Genomic DNA, 6256 nt, shown 5'->3' with positions numbered 1-6256 from the left:
ATCCCCTTCTCTTCGTACGTTCTTTCTATTGTTATATTTGATTAGTTTTCTCATTTTGTATTTTACTGAAAATTTAAATAATGTAATTTTTTTACTAAATTATAATTTTGAATTCATCAAAAGTATAAAGAGATAAGTCTTTTATTATTTTTGTAAAAAAATTACCAATATTTTTAATAATTTTTATTTTGTGTTATATATATAATATGATTATCTTATATATAAATATCCTAATAGTATATATATATATATATACTTATCTTATGTATAATAGCCTAATAGGATTTTATATTTTTGTTTTTTAAATTAGAATAAGATCATACAACATGATTTATATTCTCCACGGTTTGCGCAGGTGCTATACTAATATATTATGATAATAAAAAGAGAGGCAAATACTCTATATTAGGCCAAGTGACAACATAATAAAAAGTCACGGGGGAGTGGAATCCCAACATAGTATAAATGCATTTACTCCAAAGATGGAGATGGTACAGCTAGTTAATGCCTTGATTCGTTTTTAGGACTAGTCCACTAGACTTTGTTAGCCCTATTTATGCGCCTTGGGAACTACCCATTTTATCTCCATAACTGTCGGCCTATACTGCCCCGAGGTCGAGCGTCGATGGTCCTCGAGAGATGAAACTCGACCGTAGTCTCGAGCTTTCGAGATGTGCTTTCGAGGCATCGTAATGACGGAAAATTGGACCCTCTGATTTTACCGTATACAGATAGTCCCCGCGTTTCTTGGAGTGGAACGATAAGAAACGACTTTGATACCCATCTCTTCGAACTTCCCGCTATGATGTCATACGTATGACGCAAGCCTTTGCGATAACCGAGGCATCATGTTGACTCGTCTTTTCAGCGACATTCAATGTACTGCCGATTCTCATTCTCTAGAGCGATAATATCGCCACCGATTCAGTTGCCAAAAATGCATTGATTGCGCCTGCCAATACGTCTATCAAAGATATTGATAGCGTTGTCGATTACACCACCACACTCTATAAATGGGAGCCTCCTGGAACCAACTTTTCGTTCAAGTATCCTCCAATATCCTTCCACCCTTTTCTTCTCCTCATCCTCATCCTCATCCATCGTTATCCTTCATGTTTGAGGCTCGCGGCCTTAAGGTTGCATGGCGGCGTTCTCGTCAGCCACGCTATGGCCTTTTTCCTAGGATTTCCCTTGCCAAGCGAGATTACACTGACTTCTTCTTCTTGTTGTTGTTACTGTTATTGTTGTCATTAGTGGCTCGGGGTGATAAGATAGGGGCGATTTCTTCTAACTCGGGAAGATATTCGGACTATACACTGCTGCTCAGGAGGGTGTTCGGACTATACGCCGCTGCTCACCTCCCTACTCCGGCATGGTATGGCACTTCATCCCTTTTGCTTTTCGTGGGGTGAAGTGGCATTACCGGCTGCTAACTTGCACGGCACAATGTTCCAAGAAGTGGACTCAAAGTAGTCGTGCAGGTAAGGCCGGCACTCGCCAAGTCTCTTATTGGGCCGTGGTTTTCTCGGTCTGATAAAAGCTTTTGCTCTTTGGCGGTCGGTCTATGACTTTTTCTTCATCTTTTTCTGCTTTTTCATTTTCCTCTTCTCCATCTTCTCACTTTCCTCTTCTTCATCTTCTCCCTTGGAGATACCATTTTGGAAGACCGAGATGAGACCCCCGAGGAGATGGTGCTCGAAGATACTATCGTCGAGGATGCATCCCCCAGAATAGATTAGACTCTTGGCTTTTACTATATGTGTATTTTTTTTGCTTCTTTGTATCTGTGCAAAGACCCCTCGTGAGCTTTTGTAATCATATGTAAGGACTCCTCGTGGGCTTTTGTAACCGTGTGCTTATGAATACAAAGATATTTCTTCAATGCGCCTCTGATTGATGTTATATTTCTTTTTATTTGTGCTTGTGGAGAATCTGAATGCACGACTCCACCGATTGGTGCGAGTATCGATCCTGGGTGCAAGTATTTCTTCTGGCCCTTGATTGATTAATACAATTCCCCGTAGAACCATTTGTCATCCCTTGGACCAGGCCCGGATCGGTTTGGTAAACTCGGGTCGTCGGGATCCCCGACTTTGAATTGAATGCGAGTAGGGCTTCAAACTTTCAGTACGAGACTTAGCCTTTTAGACCCCGCGATAGTCCTCCATGGGGGGATTTTCTCGGATGCCTGAGGATAAAGATAGCCTTTGGGATTTCGGGGGCAGTCCCCGAGTGGGGGTTTGCTCAAGCTCGGGCTACCTGGAGACTTATTTTGAACTCAGTGTAGATAGCCTTAGGGTGTTGCAGATAGATCCCGGATGAGGGCTTACCCGAGTTTAGATGGTACCTCGAGGCCAAGCCCATATGAGTAGAGTTTTAGTGCTCATCTTCTTCTTGGAAGAGGCCCTCGAAATCGGGTGCCATCTCGAATCTCGTAGTGATATTGGTTGCCTCTTAGAGCATATGTTCTTCTTGGTAGAGGTCCTCGAAATCGGCTACCATCTCGGGACTTGCAATGATGCCAATGGCTTCCTGGAGCCTATCTTTTTTTTTATGGAGGTCTTCGAGATCGGGTATCATCTCGAGATTTACAATGATGCCAATGGCTTCCTGGAGCTTATCTTCTTTTTGATGGAGGTCCTCGAGATTGGGTACCATCTCAGGACTTACAATCATGCCAATGGCTTCCTGGAGCCTATCTTCTTTTTTATGGAGGTCCTCGAGATCGGGTACCATCTCGGGACTTACAATGATGCCAATGGCTTCCCGGAGCCTATATTCTTTTAGATGGAGTTCCTCGAGATCGGGTACCATCTCGGGACTTGCAATGATGCCAATGGCTTCGTGGAGCCTATCTTCTTTTTGATGGAGGTCCTCGAGATCGGGTACCATCTCGAGACCTGGTTGATGCGGGGTCTCCAACCCCGAAACATCGTATGGCGGTGTCAAGTGTATGGCACGGTTACGAAATGACCGAGGCGATTTCGCTGGCATATCTTTCCAAAGCGGTATACGTTTTAGCAGTATTTTTAATCAGTCTTTGAGGCAGGCAGGTGGTCACCGTTTTTTCCATATATAGGGTTGTCTTCGCCCTTTTGGAGATTCCGCTATTCTGAGTAGTTATCCTCTTTTATAGAGTTCTCCTTTCCTGCGTTAGGTTCTTCACCATTTTAGTTTTGACGCTCTTGCTCAAATTCCCGCTCCAATTCTCTAGTTTCACCATAGTCATAGCCGCTACGTCAAGGTCCGCTCGACAAGGAGAATGGGGTTCCGTCTCTGGGCATTTTGTTTCGAGGGGGGTCTTCTTGAGTCGGCGAGGAAGGATTATGGATGGGGGGAAGAGGTAGTACTGCGGGTGCCTTCCCCAGAAGAGATCATCATGGACCATGCCGAGGGGTTTTTGAACGTGTATGGATACCCCTTTACGTTGGGTCCCCTTGATAGGGTTGTGCTCAACTTCTGTCGAAAATACTAGATTACCTTGGCGTAGATTCATCCGTCATTTTGGAAAGTAGTATTGATGATGAGGTTCTTTGCGGAGAAAGTAGGGCTCGAATTCACTCTTAGCCATCTCATCAGGCTGTATCGACCTTTTCACCATCGAGGTCTGCTAACCCTACGATGCCGATCCACCACGCCCTTCGTTGTTGATGATGAAAAAGATGGAGATCGGGGGTGGATGAGCCGATTCGTCCGTGTACGGACTATCGATATTATTCCAGTGGAGTTTCTGCCATTTCTTGAGGAATGGAATTTTACACATAAGTGGTACACTCATGCCTTCGTAGTTTTGTTTATGGTGAAGGCGGGCTCCGTAAATGTACCTTCTTTTCCTTCTTTACAGCGATTTGTGGATGCCGGGCGAGGTTCCCGATCTGCCGGATTGGGTTCGGAAGTTGTCGACCCACTCGAGTTGCAATGAGCGTAAGTGGCTAGCTTTATCTAAGGGTAGGTGGGAGGCAAAACACCACGATACGTGCTATGTGATTTGCTCCCCCCTTTCTCTCAGAAGGGAAATTTTTCTTTCTACATACTAACTCTGTCATCGTAGGCATTGTGGAGTCACTTAAAGCGAGGTCGTGCCCTTTAGTAGAGGGAGAAAGACCACCGACTTCAGGACTGGGGGATGACAACAACAACAATAAGCAAGAGAGGCCTTTGTAGGACGATAGTGATTGTATCAAGATGAGTTCGACCCGGAGGCTTAGAGAGGGCATTTTAGCCGAACCTGCAGCACCCGAGGGTTCTCTGCCGCTGGCTTCTTCTCCTGTCGAAGTCACTTTGAGGGATGTTCGACGCCAAGGGGCACGTATATCGTGCAACCGTGTCCCAAACTGGCACAAATTCTATCGAAGTAGATGGAGCCAGACCAGTAGATGTACACTCAACTCTTGAGGAAGCTCAACAGCTTTGCTCAGAGGTAGGTTCAGGCCATTCGTACTGGTTTTATAGTTTTGTAATATTTACTTTCTTACCATATTTCTTTTCCACAAGCTTTTAATAAGCTCAAATGTGAGCTACTTCGCCGTGAGGCCAGATTGCGAAAAGCCATTGACGGGGAGAAATCCCTTAGCCTTTTTTGCGATGAAAGGGAAGATGAGTTGGCGCGTTTATGGTATGAGGCGAGTCAAAGCTCGAATTATGAGAGCTTCCTGAAAGAGCAGGTAGTTTTGTTCCGAGGGAGTGTGTGTTCCTTCTTCTAGCTTCTGAGGCTAATGTTTTGTTTATTTCAGTTGCAGAAAAAGACAGAGGACCTAGAGCGCCTTCGGAATGAAGTTGGCCGAGCCAAGCGCGAGTATAATGAGTTAAAGAGTCAGGCGGACGTTCAGGCTTCAGTGGGGAAGGGTGCTCTGGCTAAAGCCTACGCCTTTGAGGTTCAACTTCGCTTAGCTCGTGATAATAGCTTGGTTCGAACAGATATAATTACAAAGCTCAAGTCTGATCTTTTGAAGATAAAGGCCGAGGTTGTGGATGCCCGGGCTGAAGCCTTAATGAGCCAAACTAAGGTTGACAAAAAAGTGGCAGTCTACTTGAAGGACGCTGCCGATGCTCAAGCTGAGCTGAGAAGGACTCTTGACCACGAGGGCAGGAGCAAGGAATACGCTTGGTGTAAATCTCGAAGGGAAACCCTCGAGGAGATCCATGCTAGGGGCTTCGATCTCTCGGAAGTGATAAAGCAGGCGAAAGCGGAATATATGATGCTAAGCTCCTTCTGTCTAATGTCGAAGATAGCGAGAAAGAGACCGACGGGCCATAGTCCCCGAGGGGGATGTAGATTAGGCCTTCCTTTTTTGCGTATAGTGCTTTCAAAGAGCACTTGTAAATGGAGCTTGTATTTTTTTTGCATATATGTACGAAAAGAAGCCTTGCAGTTTTATTTTTCATGCATTCCTCTTTGTTTTGATTTTAGCCAGATTTATTGGTCTTCGAGTTAAAAGGGAACCCTCAGATTCATGTTATGGCCCTGGGGCTCATTGGACTGGCCCGCAGGCTCTTACGCGCTTGGTTGGTATGACCTTTTATTTTAAGTCGACGTTTTGAGCTCTTATGCTTTTGCTTTTAGGCATATTTAGTTAACTGTTTTGGGTTCAGTCTCCGAATCGGGTTTAGACTCGAGCTCATTTGACCCTTAAGTTTTTTAATTTAAAGCTAGCCCTTAGACTCTTACGTGTTGGGTCGGTACGACCTTTTGTATGTGCTGGCGACAATGGCTCTTATGCGTTGGGTCGATACGACCTTTTATATGGGATGGCGACAGTGGCTCCTACGCATTGGGTTGGTATAACCTCTCATATGGGCTGGCGATAGAGGCTCTTATACCAACCTCTTATAGGCTTTATTTTTCCCTCGCTAAGGACTTTATTGAAATTGTGTTTGCCTGACTCTTCGATGGTTTGATAGGAACCTCGATTGTGAGTAGTTATATGGCAATGATCGAGCACCTCGAGAGCTTTGGCTCGATGGCTGAGTATCTCGAAGCCTATATTTAGGAGCTGACATGGTCGAAGCTCTTTTGCCTATGTTGAGGGTAGCATGTTTAACCGGTTCTTTTCAAAGTATATTCGAAGTAATTGAAGGCCTATGATTTTATAGCGACGGTCGGACGTCCCCGAGTCGCATTAGTTTGGCTGGTGCAACCTTGTAACAATAGTCATTTGTGTTTGGCTGGAGCCTTTGAGTCCCGAGTGAAGTAGTTTTGGTGTCTATATCGAGGTTATGCCTTTTTAGGGGTCTTACAAGTTCAATATATAGCCTT

Source organism: Nicotiana tabacum, chromosome 22 (genome assembly GCF_000715075.1).
Source record: "Nicotiana tabacum cultivar K326 chromosome 22, ASM71507v2, whole genome shotgun sequence".
Classification (NCBI taxonomy): domain Eukaryota; kingdom Viridiplantae; phylum Streptophyta; class Magnoliopsida; order Solanales; family Solanaceae; genus Nicotiana; species Nicotiana tabacum.
The sequence above is the reverse complement of the archived record's forward strand: the minus strand, read 5'-3'. Positions refer to the sequence as shown.